This window comes from Lepisosteus platostomus, chromosome 5, assembly GCF_059453375.1.
Source record: "Lepisosteus platostomus isolate fLepPlt1 chromosome 5, fLepPlt1.hap1, whole genome shotgun sequence".
In the NCBI taxonomy this organism is placed as follows: Eukaryota; Metazoa; Chordata; class Actinopteri; order Semionotiformes; family Lepisosteidae; genus Lepisosteus; species Lepisosteus platostomus.
In genome coordinates this window covers 37,355,765-37,372,947 of record NC_142615.1, presented here as the reverse complement: position 1 = coordinate 37,372,947, position 17,183 = coordinate 37,355,765, and the positions used below count along the sequence as shown (strand labels likewise).

The 17,183-nt window shown below is 41.3% G+C and overlaps 3 non-coding genes across 3 annotated transcripts; 1 reads left to right on the top strand and 2 right to left on the bottom strand.

The window, feature by feature from the left end:
• Window positions 1-3,976: 3,976 nt before the first annotated feature.
• On the bottom strand, window positions 3,977-4,048 carry trnat-cgu (transfer RNA threonine (anticodon CGU)). The gene has a single exon. It is a non-coding gene; the product is annotated as a tRNA-Thr (tRNA).
• Window positions 4,049-6,446: 2,398 nt separating this feature from the next.
• Window positions 6,447-6,519, bottom strand: trnak-uuu (transfer RNA lysine (anticodon UUU)). Its single transcript has one exon. It is a non-coding gene; the product is annotated as a tRNA-Lys (tRNA).
• A 2,884-nt stretch (window positions 6,520-9,403) lies between these two features.
• trnak-uuu (transfer RNA lysine (anticodon UUU)) lies at window positions 9,404-9,476 on the top strand. The gene has a single exon. It is a non-coding gene; the product is annotated as a tRNA-Lys (tRNA).
• The last annotated feature ends 7,707 nt before the right edge of the window (window positions 9,477-17,183 follow it).

The window sequence follows — 17,183 nt, the reverse complement described above, 5'->3', positions numbered from 1 at the left end:
CTGTTGCGGAGAGACTGGAGCGCCTGATTTTCTCCTTGGGTGAGGTTAGACCTATGTTTACTGGGTATAGAGAGTGCCTTGGGAGCTTGATTAGTGCATTGGTTGATGAAATAATCAACTGGTGGAAAACGGCCAGAGGAGGGAGTCCATTTGGGATTAATGTTGTTAATGACATCAATAACCGGGTTGTCATCAGCTGCCTGTGAAGAGGAATTGTCGGCAAAATGTGCTCTGAGACGGATCCTGCGGTAAAAGCGGTTAAGGTCGACATTGGTCTGGGGGATGTCCAGCTTCCTGGGAACTGGTACAAAACTCAGCCCTTTGCTGAGGAGGGATCGCTCATCCTGTGAAAGGGAAAGGTCAGAAGGTATGGTGACAACAAGGTTAGGGTTGGTGAGGGTGTCCGGGGTGTTGATGGTTTTCTTCTGTAGAAGATGACTGAGTTTTTTGTCCTTCTCTGTAGTGAGAAACTGGTAGAGTTTAGAGTTGAGAGATCTAATGAGGTTAGTTATGAAGGGAAGATGATGTGGAGCTGTCAGCCGTAGAAATTCCTTAGCCTCTTTGATGTTGTTATCGGAAAGGATAATCTGTTTTACTTCTTTTGTCATACTTCTTTTCTAGTTTTTTTATGTGGCTTTGACTGTCAGAAATCCTCAGTGAAAAGGTATGCAGATCCTATGCAGATGCAGGAGCAAGTAGTTATTGAGACAGGCGAACAATCCAGAACGTCAGGCGAGATTGTTAGGTGAAAGGTAGATCGAAATACTTGAAGTACAGAGAGAAGCAAACAATTCAAAACAGAAGGTAAGGTCCAAGGTCGAGAGGCAAAAGGGAGTTCAGTAACCAGTAAGCGAGATTCAGAGTAAACGCGAGGTAGAGCTCTCAAAGAGAAGACTCAATACCGAGTAGCGGGAAGCGGGTTTGAATGGTTAAAACAATGCTGCTTGCTGCACAGTAGAGCATGTGCTGGTGGATTAACTCATGTTATTATTAACCCACTGCTGGTACTGGTTAGTTCTTTTGTGAGTTGATCTCCCCGGTCTGGTGGTTGTGACATTGACAGAATGCTGTTTTGTGATTGATGCTATATCAAAATATAGGGTCCCTCAAAAATTAAACACAGAAATAAAAATATTTAATGGACTTGTACATCTGTTGCACTCCTACACTATTAACATCCAGTGGGTGTTGAATTTCAATTATGTTTCCACTTCATTCAGATGTGTTCCCTGTTTTTCAGATTGTTGGCAATGCCACATGTTAAAGGAGGACAGAGGAGTAGGATGCCAGACCTGTGGTCAAGGGCTGGTGGAGTAGGGAGTGAGATCAAAGAATTTCTGAAGTTTTCTAAGATAGAAAAAAAAAAATAGGTGGCATGACAATATGTTGTCAACACTGTCAAACAGAGTCCTTGGAGAGGATTACTCCAGCAACAGGAAATGGTTATCAGTGATTTGGCATGAAGATAGAAAAAAAGTAAGAATCCAAGTGCTTAGGGCGCAGAAGGAGGTGAGTATTGGTAAGGATTCAAAACCAGATGACAGTACACAATCTATAGTCCATATTTCAAGTCAAAGTGAGGGACATAGTTTGGAAGGCAACACAGAGCTCAGAAGTTCATCAGAAGATACAGAAGATGCATGGGCTGCACACGGCAGCACAGACAGTGGTGACATGTTTGAAGGAGAAAAAATCTGTGTAGAATCAGAAAAAAAGCCTGAAGAGCACAGTGAATATTCCCAGGGGGCAAGCTCTTCTGGGACGTCACCTCAGGCTAAAAGGGGATTAAGAAAGATTATGTCTGTGCCTAAAACTTTCCAAGTATGTCTGAAGGCTGAACAATGGAGAATAATACCACCTTTAAAAGGTACATCTAAACTAAGATGATCATGGACCCATATCTTATATAGAGAGTTCAGGAAGATAAATCCTTGCTGCCCAATAGCCTTCAAATACCAATACATCAGGAAAGAGAACAGCAGAAAAAAAACTCTTATAATTAAAGCAGTCTGTACTTTCAGTTCCTACCTTCAGTACCTTCAGTTCAGTACTTCCAATTCCTGTAATGTAAAATACACAATGACAACAAGACACAAACCAATGGGCAATGATGACATCACAATTGATGTTGTACTAGTAGGGCAAATACAACAGAGTGAAAGGGAAACACAATTTCGACTGGCACGTCAGCCTTATCGTTGAAAGATTGCCCGTGCCCTCACAAAAGGAATCAGCAATGTGTACTACAGGCAGCTGAACAGAACTCCGCTTGCTGAAATTGCAGCAGCCAATTTATCTAGGGCTCACAAGCAAGTATTAAACTTGCTCGGCAAGTTCGGCATTTCATTTAGTCTGCGGAAACATCGTATCGGAATGAACTGCCCGAGATAAAAGAGTAATTGCGGCTTCAGGTTGTTTTTACAGAGCATTGCGTTGTTCTGTTCATGCTGACTACACGCTTAAAAGTAGTCATTTACTGCAAGCGTTGCTTTTCCAGGTTTTTCTGAAATTCCTCGCATTTGAGCCAGTACTAAAACATTTCATTCCCGTCGCTGAATACATCGTGGAAACGGTATTTGCAACGGAATGCTGTCACACATGAAACCTTTTCGTTATTCGGTTCTGAAGTTTGAAAATGAAAATAAAACTGGGGTCACTTCATAGGCTTGAAAGAAGTCCACGCAGCATAAAAACACGCAAATTCTCACAAATTGCATTGTGCTGCACCTTTCTTCTGCTGCTGTTATAAATCAGCCTTAAACATTTGAATGCATACCTTACTGCTGCTAATCACATTCACGTGTTTACGAAGCTTTTTTCTGTCCGTTATGTTTTTGCATAGCAGTTTCTCCGTTTTCCTCGTATTGTGATTGTCAGCGAGCACAACAAGACTGAAACAGTGTAAAGGCAGGTAAAAAAGACAGGGTAAAACGGCTGATTGTCGGGAGTGGGATTTGAACCCATGCCTCTATTTGGAGAGCGAAACACAAAGCTTATAAGACACGAAGTTGTGAATTTGCTGTTTTAAACTGCTCGACCATCCTGAAAAATGTGTGCTGATTGCACCAGTCACATGCAATTTTCCACAACTTTAGGACGATTGATACGACTGGACTAACACAATTTGTGGCGTTTAGTATGACATGGAAAACGGTAGCGGAGCATTCGGGTCCGGACTACCAGACTCAGAAACAGTTTTTACCCCCGCACTATCAAACTATTAAACTCCCAGCCTCTCTCACTCTCTCCTCACCTCTCACCTATGATCTGAACCTCACAGTGCCTTCTTTCTTACCAAAACCCAAACACACATTGAAAATCTACCTCTACCATACATGTCAAAAGCTCACTCCCCATCATTTCTATCCCTTTATTTCATTCTTTTGATGCATGTTTTTGCACATAACCTGTTACATTTTTATTGTTTTGCACACTGCCTGTTGTTGTTTTTTGCACATCGGCTGTTGTCTCTGTCTTTCTTTTGTTATACAATTGTATTGTTGTTGTGTTTTTTTCTTTGTACTACTTATGTCCGAGAGCTAGCTAAATAGCCTTTCGTTATACCATATACCTGTGTATGAGTATAATGACAATAAACTTGAACTTGACATAGTCTTGCAGGCAGTATATTATTTTATCGTTTACTCGTATAAAAAAGCATGGTCTTCTCGTTCCTAATTCAGATTTTTAGTGCTTTCGAACGTTACTTCCAACCTGGACTGACAGCTCACCCGATCTGTTTGTGATCAGACCATGGAGTCGGGGGCTGTACCAAGCGCACGTTCCTTCCCAATGCTGAGACGATCATTCGGAAGATGGGTGCGAAGAGAGATAAGCTTTGTCGACTAAAAAATCAAGGCAGGATATGCAAGAATACTAATCACTGGCGACAGTTATGTTCTCTTACTATTGAGATCCCTACATTGCGAGTTCTTTTAAGACTTTGAAACTGAAGGAAAGCGGTGACAAATGAAACAGGCACGGGTGGGGCTTGAACCCACGCTCTTCGGTTTACGAGACCGACGCCTTACCTCTTGGCCACCGCGCCTTCGAATAAGCATGGGAATAAGGTTGTTCAAATTATTTTTTTCTGAATCAGGTTTACATCGCCAAATGTAAACTGGAGGCAGCAACAACAATAAAAGGGATACTTGTCCTTAAACTCGGACGTGATGTTCTGCAGACATGTGCACAATGTCCTGTTTTCTTGCAGTGTAGACATTTTGCTGTTCACGCTCCGCATTCATCTGCTTTGTGCATTGTTAGTCCGCACCTGTAACATGTAATGTCAGCCGTCCCCTGTTCTTCTATTTCTCTAGCATGACTGCGTCCTGCTGCTCGGGTTTTGTTTGTAAAGTTTGAGCGAGCGCCCCGTTCAGTGTCACTTTGTCACTGTGGTCAGAAAGCATTCTTGATTCTGCTTGAGCTGCTTCATGAATTCTAGCGACTGTAAGAGCTCTTTCTAAAGTCAGCCCTTCCTCCTGCAGCAATTTATAGTCTCTTATGTGCACATTTTTCCACAAGTTGATCTCTTAACATGTCAGTTTCCAATACTCCAAAGTCACAAGATTTAGCCAGTTCTCTTAGTGCAGTCACAAAAGCATCAACAGATTCGTCCTGAGACTAAGTTCTCTGCCTAAATTTATGCCGTTTCTCCGCGGTGTAAAGGAAGCGTCTAAAGCAGCTACAGTCTTTTTCTCCAGGGAGGTTGGCGAAAATCCGCTGCACGGGAGCCCCGATACAGTGCAGTAATGTAGCACGTCTCACGGCATCCTGAGCTTCTGTAGATCCACTGGCTATTTAAAAAAAATATGTACGACTCCATCCATATCTTGTATTCCGTATACAAATCCGGGGCTCCGAGGTTCAGTAGAAGCGGTGGAAAAAGCTGGGCATAAGCAAACCTTCTCGGCGTGGCTGCCATATCTTCCATGGCGCAAGCTAAACGAAAAGTCCGAAAATTCAGAAGTTCGTTTCTACCAGCAAGGGAACTAAAATCTGCAGTGTTCTGCTCGCTTTGAGTCCGTCAAGCACCCATCTCTCGTCGCCTTCAATGTTGTGTATCTTAATAAAGAGACGTTTTTATATTATTTTAACTATTTTATTAACTACACAGATCACGCCCTTACACCATATATTCCTGCCTTCTACTCTCTCGTTCTGTTGTCTGGCGATGTTTACTCACTATACTACATTTAGCATGACTTCTTGTTGCAGTTGAGCTCAAAGCTGGAGATGATCTCCATATTCTACCGCACTATCTAGTCCGAAACGTAGTACACAGTACATACTTTTTTAAGTGAAGTCAAGTTGTTAAAAAATTAAACCAGCGCCCTGTTACAGAAACGTACCCCCAGTCTCCCGCGCAAAAAGCGGGGGTACTCAGCACTATACTAAAGAGGAGCGCTTGTCTGCAGCTGAGCGTCAGCTCTGTTTACTGTCAGCAGTCATTTCCTAATTTCCAAAGACTTTTTCACCTGCTCTCAGCTTTTAAAGACAGTCATAAACGCTCAAGAAGTAATTCATGTCAGTTGGAAGTCTGTTTCTGTTGTCTCAGCTCTTGATAAAGAAAAGCCGTGCGTGGGAGACTCCCTCTCTGAAGAAGTTTGCCGTCACCCTGCGAGGGAGAAGAGCCATCAATCACCGAGGCAACCACTGAGACAGTTAACATTAAACACGTGAAATGCGAGATGTTGTGATTTTTTTCCCGCTTAAGGCTTCTATCGTTTCTACTCTAACGAGAAAGACCTCTTTATTAGAAGTGAGATTTTAACAAACGTCTCCAGGGTTAACTGCGACCTGAATGCAACGCCTAAGACCATAGCAGCGCTCAATAAAAATGATCAGAAACCGAAAGCGCTTCCTATCCGGATCAGTATATTCCGATACCACTGGTTCTACCGAAGAAATAAGAAAACCCGAACTCAAAGCACTGTGTTGCCATTACGGGTACTCTGTCTGCAGCTGCTTTAAGATCTACTCACACCGTGTTGCCATTAAGGCTACCTAGTTAAAAAAAACTTATCGTCACCTTTTTGAACGTGATTATTAGACACCCGTTAAATCTCCACCGAGGTTTCTTGAGAGATCGTTCAGCGAGCGAGTAATAAAAAACTACGTCGCTTCCAACCTCTGCTGTCACTGTAAACTCGGACGTGATGTTCTGCAGATGTGCAGTGTGCCTTTCCTCTTGTCGTATTCAAGAGTACTCACTGTGTGAGCTCCTCACTGCGTGTTCTGTACTCTACTGTGATTTAATTTAGATGATTACGTGGAGTAGAGTGACAAGATCTACTTGAACATTTTCGGTTTGTGAAATGAAACACTAAATACACTACTGTAAATACAAGTAATGGACATTTAAAATAACCACAGTACAGCTAGAAGAGTGAAAGATAAAAGACTATTTAGAATGACATTCACAATAGAATTAAAAATGGCACAGCCGCCCGAAAAGGGACTTGAACCCTGGGCCCTCAGATTAAAAGTCTGATGCTCTACCGACTGAGCTATCCGGGCTCTGAAAGCAAGTCGACACTGTCGGGATCCTCGCAAGTTACGTGTCTCTTGTGCCGAAGAGCAGTCATACCTGACCCGTCTGGAATGACCACTGACAGACTTTATCCAGAAGCGACGGCACCACTCCCAGTAGAATGAGTGAGAAATACAGCATGACATGGGTAGTTAAGCGGCTCCCACAATCCATCTTTCCTCACATTACTGATTTTTTTTCACATTCAGATTTTTTTCACATTTAATAAAATCTTTTTATCAACAACATTAAAAAGAAAACAAATGGAACATTTTTTGGAACAATAATTAAAAAAATCTTTCAATGCCTTGGTTGTATACGTGTGCACACCCTTTATAAAGGGAGTTGCAACAGTGCTGAAATTTAAAGAGCATTTCTGTAGAGAAAACAGCATTTTTTCTGCCTTGATGTTATAGGGAGCCTGTCTTTTAGAAATTCTATTTCTTAACACCTTGCACAGCCTCCCGGCAGACTAACAAATATTTTTTTGGAGAAATTGGCTCACACACCGGAAGACACTAACGTTTATTTACGTTAGAGTATGTACAACTCAGGCTTTAACAAATGTTCATGATGTTTCACACGGGGTGTTACCTCTTGTAGTGTTTCAAAAGATGTGTTAGCGGACCACAAATTATCTTGAAAAGATTTGGGTTTGTACTGGCTGGGATTCAAACCCGACTCAATTATTTGGAAGGCGCCTGTACCACCAACGCACTTCCGAGAAGCACCTGCAAATTATCACAATCCTCTCTCTCACCTACAAAGTTATGGAGACACATATGTCCAATGAAAACTAATTTTATTCACTCAAGGCTCCACTCTTTTGTTGTGATGTCATTTTAATTGATATTAGCTTTGATAAGGTGTCGTTTTTGCCTCTTAAAGTTAAAGTCAGCTCCTTTGTTCCTGGTATAGAAATAACATGTTCCATCTTTGTTTAAAAACACCACTAAAAGTAAATTATTCAGCTCTAACGCCTGTGTGCATTGACAAGACATCTCAAAAGGACTTATCAAATAAGAACACGATCCTGCTTGTTACCATTCCTGTGGTTGGGGCGTTGTTTCACCCTTTTATGTTCTTCTACAATATTTGCAGACAGGGCTTTATCACTCGAGTTGTACAGAACAAGTGTGCATCGGTCCATGAAAATCATCAGTAGTGCTGTTTTTCTATGCATAGTTTAATCAAGAGCACTTAAAAGATGCAAAAAGCTTTCAAATAAAACAGAATTGAAAGACAGTCGAGTAAGGAGGTAGAAAAAAAGCACTCCCCCGTCTGGGAATTAACCACCGTCGCACGTGTGACTGGATACAAAAATAATAGATTAATTTGTGCCCAGTCTCTTGAAGCTTCAATGCGATTATTTTTCCTTCCTTATTTCTTCATTCCCATGAATTTATTCTGTAGTAGAGGAAACGCGAAAGTGGGAAACTGCAGGCATTCTTCGTGAGTGGTGGATTGTGATCAGTGAGCATCTGCACATCTCTAAGTCTGTTCCTTTACGTTTTTCATTGGGGATGTAGCTCAGTGAGTGCATGCTTTGCATGTATGAGGTCCCGGGTTCAATCCCTGGCATCTCCAGGTGCTTTATATTACAGTACTCACATTGCAATCTTCTGTTGAGTGAGAACTCTTTCCTTGTGTTCAGAGAGAGCCAGGTTTACACAACTAAATGCAGGCACACTCGACGTGCTGCAGAGTTGCGCTGCTGTTTTAAATGTACCTCATTTAGTTCTGTTAAATCCTAAATTATTTGAACTAACCCTAACCCTAATAATTTAGTTCAAATTCAGGAAATCCAGAGATTGCTTCACACTTGCCGTGGCTGTTGCAGAAAACACCTCTTGAATCTTACCCGGGATTTCTTGAGAGATCATTCAGCGAGCGAATCCTCCTTCTGAACTCCGCACTGTCCTGTACTGCTCTCGTGTAGATGTGAAGCACAGCCATAAACACACTTTGAACTTTTTCCGTTTGTTAATGAAAATGCAAAAGAGCATGACAAGTATTGATCGTATAAAATATCCATGGCACAACTCGAGAAAGTACTGAAGGACGACACATCGACTTTTGATGATTACAAGAGATTCAAGAAACACAACCGTCCGCACCTGGGTTTGGATCCTGAATGCTAGAGTTAAAAGAACATAACCGACGTTTATGACCTATAAACTCTCTAAATTGTCTTATAATTTATGAAATAAAACACTTTCTTAATAATTACTTACTGATGATAGACGATTTATTGAATTTTAACAAAATCACAATTACAAACTTTTTCGGTTAAACTGTTATTCACATACTCTAACGTAAATAAACGTTAGTGTCTTCCGGTGTGTGAGCCAATTTCTCAAAAAAAATATTTGTTAGTCTGCCGGGAGGCTGTGCAAGGTGTTATAAAATAGAATTTCTAAAAGACATTCTCCCTAAGCTTAAGGCAGAAAAAATGCCGTTTTCTCTACAGAAATGCTCTTTACATTTCAACACTGTTGCAACTCCCTTAATAAACGCATACAACCAAGGCATTGAAAGTTTTTTTTTTAATTATTGTTCCGAAAAATGTTCCATTTGTTTTCTTTTTAATGTTGTTGATTAAAAGATTTTATTAAATGTGAAAAAAATCTGAATGTGAAAAAAGGTCAAAATGCTATTGAAAAAAATCAGTAATGTGAGGAAAGATGGATTGTGGGAGCCCCTTAACTACCCATGTCATGCTGTATTTCTCTCTCATTCTACTGGGAGTGGTGCCGTGGCTTCTGGATAAAGTCTGTCAGTGGTCATTCCAGACGGGTCAGGTATGACTGCTCTTCGGCACAAGAGACACGTGACTTGTGAGGATCCCGACAGTGTCGACTTTCTTCAAGAGCCCGGATAGCTCAGTCGGTAGAGCATCAGACTTTTAATCTGAGGGCCCAGGGTTCAAGTCCCTGTTCGGGCGGTTGTGCTGTTCTTAAGTCTATTGTGAATGTCATTCTAAATAGTCTCTTATCTTTCACTCTTCTAGCTGTACTGTGGTTATTTTAAATGTCCATTACTTGTATTTACAGTAGTGTATTTAGTTTTTCATTTCACAAACCGAAAATGTTCAAGTAGATCTTGTCACTCTACTCCACGTAATCATCTAAATTAAATCACAGTAGAGTACAGAACACGCAGTGAGGAGCGCACACAGTGAGTACTCTTGAATACGACAAGAGGAAAGGCACACTGCACATCTGCAGAACATCACGTCCGAGTTTACAGTGAGAGCAGAGGTTGGAAGCGACGTAGTTTTTTAATACTCGCTCGCTGAAAGATCTCTCAAGAAACCTCGGTGGAGATTTAACGGGTGTCTAATAATCACGTTCAAAAAGATGACGATAAGTTTTTTTTTTTAACTAGGTAGCCTTAATGGCAACACGGTGTGAGTAGATCTTAAAGCAGCTGCAGACAGAGTACCCGTAATGGCAACACACTGCTTTGAGTTCGGCTTTTCTTATTTCTTCTGCAGAACCAGTGGTATCGGAATATACTGATCCGCATAAGAAGCGCTTTCGGGTTCTGATCATTTTTATTGAGCGCTGCTCTAAGTACCACAGGCAAGATGGCTGGTGGTCTAAGGCGTTGCGTTCAGGTCGCAGTTAACCCTGGAGACGTTTGTTAAAATCTCACTTCTAATAAAGAGGTCTTTCTCGTTAGAGTAGAAACGATAGAAGCCTTAAGCGGGAAAAAAATCACAACATCTCGCATTTCACGTGTTTAATGTTAACTGTCTCAGTAGTTGCCTCGGTGATTGATGGCTCTTCTCCCTCGCAGGGTGACGGCAAACTTCTTCAGAGAGGGAGTCTCCCACGCACGGCTTTTCTTTATCAAGAGCTGAGACAACAGAAACAGACTTCCAACTGACATGAATTACTTCTTGAGCGTTTATGACCGTCTTTAAAAGCTGAGAGCAAGTGAAAAAGTCTTTAGAAATGAGGAAATGACTGCTGACAGTAAACAGAGCTGACGCTCAGCTCCAGACAAGTGCTCCTCGTTAGTATAGTGCTGAGTACCCCCGCTTTTTGCGCGGGAGACTGGGGTACGTTTCTGTGACAGGGCGCTGGTTTAATTTTTTAACAACCTGAGTTCACTTAAAAAGTGTGTACTGTGTACTACGTTTCGGACTAGTTACGGCGGTAGAATATGGAGATCATCTCCAGCTTTGAGCTCAACTGCAACAAGAAGTCATGCTAAATGTAGTATTGTAACGCTTACGGCCGACAAGCACTGTGTGTAAGAGCCAGCATACCAGAGCGGGTGACGTCACCGCCCTTCCCTGTGATAGCAGGACTACAGCTACTGGGCTGTAGAGAGATCTCTCTTTAGCTCACGGGGCTAGGTCGCTGCAGAGAGACGCGGAAGTCCCGGGTTCGAGCCTCCAGTCGGGATGGGGCCGACCAGATGCGGCAAGGGCGCCTGCCTGAGCCCCCGTTGCGTTACAGTATAGTGAGTAGACATCGCGAGACAACAGAACGAGAGAGTAGAAGGCGGGAATATATGGTGTAAGGGCGTGATCTGTGTAGTTAACAAAATAGTTAAAATAATATAAAAACGTCTCTTTATTAAGATACACAACATTTATGGCGACGAGAGATGAGTGGTTGACGGACTCAAAGCGAGCAGAACACTGCAGATTTTAGTTCTCTTGCTGGTAGAAACGAACTTCTGAATTTTCGGACTTTTCGTTTAGCTTGCGCCATGGAAGATATGGCAGCCACGCCGAGAAGGTTTGCTTAGGCCCAGCTTTTTCAACCGCTTCTACTGAACCTCGGAGCTCCGTATTTGAATAAGGAATACAAGATATGGATGGAGTCGTACAGATTATTTTAAATAGCCAGTGGATCTACAGAAGCTCAGGATGCCGTAAGACGGGCTACACTACTGCACTGTATCGGGGCTCCCGTGCAGCGGATTTTCGCCAACCTCCCTGGAGAAAAAGGTACATATGAACAGACTGTAGCTGCCTTAGACGCTTACTTTACACCGCGGAGAAAAGTGGTTTTGGAACGGCATAAATTTAGGCAGAGAACTTAGTCTCAGGATGAATCTGTTGTTGCTTTTGTGACTGTACTAAGAGAACTGGCTAAATCTTGTGACTTTGGAGTATTGGAAACTGACATGTTAAGATATCAACTTGTGGAAAAATGTGCACATAAGAGACTATAAATTGCTGCAGGAGGAAGGGCTGACTTTAGAAAGAGCTCTTACAGTCGCTAGAATTCACGAATTCATGCTCAAGCAGAATCAAGAATGCTTTCTGACCACAGTGACAAAGTGACACTGAACGGGGCGTTCGCTCAAACTTTACAACCAAAAGCCCAACAGCAGGACGCAGTCATGCAAGAGATATAGAAGAACAGGGGACGGCTGACATTACATGTTACAGGTGCGGACTAACAATGCACAAAGCAGATGAATGCGGAGCGTGAACAGCAAAATGTCTACACTGTAAGAAAACAGGACATTATGCACACGTCTGCAGACCATCACGTCCGAGTTTAAGGACAGCAACATCAGAGATTGGAAGCTAGGGAGTTTCAGGTCTGTGTTTTTATTATAGGTTCAAGAAAGTCTGAATACCTTTGCAAGAAGTATTTCAGAATCCCACTCAAATCCAGTACGAATGCCGCATAAATCTGCATTGTACAATTAGTATACTGTTTGTCCTGAATCAAACACGCCTTATGAAGCATTTCTAAAACAGGAGAGATCGTTAGGGAATGCGTCTTCCTGTAAAAATAAAATGACTTCAAGGGCACTTAAGCAGAGGTGTGAAAGCCTGCTCTACAGAAGAACTATAGCCAGAGATGCCAAAGTTGCGGTCGTTTCCACGCTTTATAAAACAACTACGTCAAACAACAAAAGGTGAAGAGCTGCTGTTGAGAACAACGCGGCCAAGCGCTCTAAGGAGCTGGCTTAAACCTCCAGGCTCTTCAGGAGCATCTGTTGGAGTCACACTGCTACAGTGTATCGCCTTGTTAAGTATCCCTTTTATTGTTGTTGCTGCCTCCAGGCGATGTAAACCAGATTCAGAAAAAAATAATTTGAACAACATTATTCCCATATTTACTTGAAGGCGTGGTGGACAAGTGGTAAGGTGTTGGTCTCGGAAACCGAAGATTGTGTGTTCAAGCCTCTCCCGTGCCTGTTTTATTTGTCTCCGCTTACCTTTGGTTTCAAAGTCTTCAAAAACTCCATATGTAGGAGTCTCAATAGTAAGAGAGCATAACTGCAGCCAGTGATTAGTATTCTTGCATATCCTGCCTTGTTTTTTAGTCGACAAAGCTTGTCTCTCTTCACACCCATCTTCCGAATGATCGCCTCAGCATTGGAAAGGAACGTGCGCTTGGTACAGCCCCCCACTCCACGGTCTGATCACAAACAAATCGGGTGAGCTGTCAGTCCAGGTTGGAAGTAACGTTCGAAATCACTAAAAATCTGACTTAGGAACGAGAAGACCGTGTTTTTTTAAACGAGTAAACGATAAAATAATATACTGCCTGCAAGACTATGTCAAGTTCAAGTTCAAGTTTATTGTCATTATACTCATACACAGGTATATGGTATAACGAAATGCTATTTAGCTAGCTCTCGGACATAAGTAGTACAAAGAAAAAAACACAACAACAATACAATTGTATAACAAAAGAAAGACAGAGACAACAACCAATGTGCAAAAAACAACAACAGGCAGTGTGCAAAACAACAAAAATGTAACAGGTTATGTGCAAAACCATGCATCAAAAGAATGAAATAAAGGGATAGAAATGATGGGGAGTGAGCTTTTGACATGTATGGTAGAGGTAGATTTTCAGTGTGTCTGGGTTTTTGGTAAGAAAGAAGGCACTGTGAGGCTCAGATCATAGGTGAGAGGTGAGGAGAGAGTGAGAAAGGCTGGGAGTTTAATAGTTTGATAGTGCGGGGGTAAAAACTGTTTCTGAGTCTGGTATTCCGGACCCGAATGCTCCGGTACCGTTTTCCATGTCATGCTAAACGCCACAAATTGTGTTCGTCCATTCGTATCAATCATCCTAAAGTTACGGAAAATTGCATGCGACTGGTGCAATCAGCACACATTTTTTCAGGATAGTCGAGCAGTTTAAAACAGCAAATTCACAGCTTCGTGTCTTATAAGCTTTGTGTTTCGCTCTCCAAATAGAGGCATGGGTTCAAATCCCACTCCCGACAATCAGGCGTTTTACCCTGTCTTTTTTACCTGCCTTTACACTGTTTCAGTCTTGTTGTGCTCGCTGACAATCACAGTACGAGGAAAACGGAGAAACTGCTTAGCAAAAACATAACGGACAGAAAAAAGCTTAGTAAACACGTGAATGTGATGAGCAGTAGTAAGGTATGCATTCAAATGTTTAAGGCTGATTTATAACAGCAGCAGAAGAAAGGTGCAGCCTTTGTGAGAATTCGCGGGTTTTTATGCTGCTTGGACTTCTTTCAAGCCTATGAAGTGACCCCCGTTTTATTTTCATTTTCAAACTTCAGAACCGAATAACAAAAAGGTTTCATGTGTGGCAGCATTCCATTGCAAATACCGTTTTCACGATGTATTCAGCGACGGGAATGAAATATTTTAGTGCTGGCTCAAATGCGAGGAATTTCAGAAAAACCTGGAAAAGCAACGCTTGCAGTAAATGACAAATGTAAAGCGTGTAGTCAGCATGAACAGAACAACGCAATGCTCTGTAAAAACGATCTGAAGCCGCAATTACTCTTTTATCTCAGGCAGTTCATTCCGATACGATGTTTCCGCAGAATAAATGAAATGCCGAACTCCAAACATGTTGTTGTCATTATTGTTACTCCTGCTGCTGTAGTTTTCCCAGTGGGCAAAAGACGTACAGATGCAGCCATTCAAAGTGTGCGGTACAGACACGTACCGCAGGTAATTGGCTGCGGTATCGCGTATCATGACGCAATATGACGCGGTCCGTGATTGGTTGACCGACAGGGCACTCGTGTTCCGTTGGTCTGTTGTAGAAAGACTTACTGTAAACGTCTTTACTGTGCCCGTTGTAGATATTGAATTTTACCACTGAAGGGAAATCTTAGTAGCTGAGCATAGAATAGGAGCATACTGTAACGCGTGTGAAGGCCATAAACGATATTAATTTTAGAACATAAACATACAGTATATAGCTGGTCTTGGTACTTTAAAGAAAAAAATACACACCAGTATTCCATTTCTCCCTAAACATTCTAAGCATCTAAGTCTTTAACTAACGTGATACCGGAGTCAACAAGCATACTTTTAGAATTTGATTAATAGGGAATATAATATGGAATCGCGTATCTAAAGAATTTAATAACGGTATAATTATATTCGTGTACTGCGACAGGGCTGTGTAGGGCTGTTTCGCCTCCCTGTTCATGCAATTTGTCTTGTAGCATACTGGTCTAGGTGTGTAACTAACAATGCACAGGTTGTGTGTTTGAATCTAGCTGGTGCTGGACTTTTCTTTTAACAAACATTTCTTCGAAAAAATAGAATAGCGATATTATGGACAATCAATTGACTTTTATATTTCAAAATATTGCAACATGATCGATTCTAAGTCATTTTTGATAACTATGAATAGTCACCTTCTTCCCTTTAAAAGCTAGCAAGACAGGTTTCGATTCACATTAGCTGGTGAGCCTTGTTAAAAAAACTAATGATAATATAACATGCCACTGTTTGTTCATGAACAAAGTTATACTGAGATTTCCTTAGATACGCGATTTAAAAATAAATAAAAATTTGAATCTCCTGCGGAACACATTCCATAAGAATCAGCGGTTTTACAGTATATATCGCCTTTAAAGGTGGCTTCTCAAAATGCTTTACGGGATAAAAACAACCAGAACAGCAGCAACAACAATATTGTATTTCATTGCACTTTGAAAACCAAGTAATAACTTAACTATACAGTACGTGCAAACATTTCGTATGTTGCTGTCGTGAATGCCTGTGTACATCACGCAAAGTACATCCTGAAATGCCTCCCCCTGTTCAATCCATTGGAGCACTTGCTTGAGTCTTTCCTCTTTGTTTTTTAGCCTTATCATGGGGCATGTGTTGGTTTTTCTGTATCTCCATCCAAGCCTGCTGCGTACTCTTCTTATCGATGTCAGGCTAATGTTCGCACCGAGGTCAGCCCATAGCCGTCTTTGGACTTGCATCGCCGGCAGCTCATCATTTTCATCAGTCAGCTTGTCGATAGCTCGCACAATAGGACTTGAAAAAAAAGAGATCAACAGTTAGTTTTAAAAATAATGTGCGTAGTTGTATTTACATGCAAGAAAGGTATTTTTAGAAAGTTATTTACCTTTGAATCGTCCTCAGTTTAGATTCTCTTTGCCTCCTCTCCGCTTTATGATGTCGTCTCACTGTGCTTTCAGAAACGAAGATGTCCATCGAAGCCAAATGCTGTACAATGTCCCGTGTTGACTTCCCGTTTCTTTTCATCTTCATTATTTGGTGTGAGAGAGTCTTCGTGATTTTGGCCATTGTCCGTCTCCTTACCAAAGCGATACAGTAGTGCAGCTTGAATTCTGTACCTATATACTGTATGGTATGGTACAGATAAAACTTACACCATACCGATGAGCTTATACCGGGGAAAGACTCCTATTTTATTTAAAACACAATACGCCAGGAAATGTGTCTGATGCATTAGCAAGTTAAAACAATTGCGTCGACAACCTGGGCGTAACAGCAGTTCCTTTTTCTGATCACTCGCTCTCTGGATACACGTCTCACCTGTCCTGTTCTTTGTTTTCCTAATTTGCTGATTATGCCTGCTGCGATCCACTCCTACCCTCACACCTAAAGAAGACTATTTTAAATTTCTTGGCGCGGTTCATTGTGCAATTAACCCTTGTATGTGCTGTCCTTAAGGTGATATCTCATAAAGGTGATATGTAAAATAATGTTTTTTATTATTGTTATAGAGAAACATGATCAGATTTTCCCCGGTTCAGAAAAAAAAGATCTAAAGTATACTAGTTTGTCACTAGTATACTTTTAATACAGTCTTTGCTGTGCTCTTGAGGATCCTTGTGATATTTCGAGCTCTGGTTGGATGATAAGTGTCGCAGTTTAAATAATTTTTGTAGTTGGAAATTATGAAACGCTCTGTTAAAAGCAAGGGAGTTTTTGTGTCCTTTACAGTAAAAGAAAATGCCTGACAGAGTAGGGCTTGGACAGATTCCAAGTGCATTTTTGCAATTTACATTGCATTGTGCTGCTGTAATACAGTTTAAAATAATTAAAAGTCTAAACAGTATCAGCTTTATTTATGGGTTGCAATTTAAAAAAAAGTCAAAAACCGCACTCAAAATGCAATTTAGAGCTTTCTGGCAAGAGGAGACACCCCAATTAATAATGTAATATGCCCCTGTTTGTGCATGAATAAGGTTATACTGCTATTTCCTCAGATACGCGATTACAAAAATTTTTAAAAAAAATTGAATCCCCGGCGGAACCGGGCATCCATAAGAATCAAGTAATAGGTTTATTCCACGCTGAAAAAAGAAAGAAAACACATTCCATAAGAATTGGCGCTTTTATATATCACCTTTAAAAGGTGGCTTCTCAAAACGCTTTACAGGATAAAAACAACAATAACAT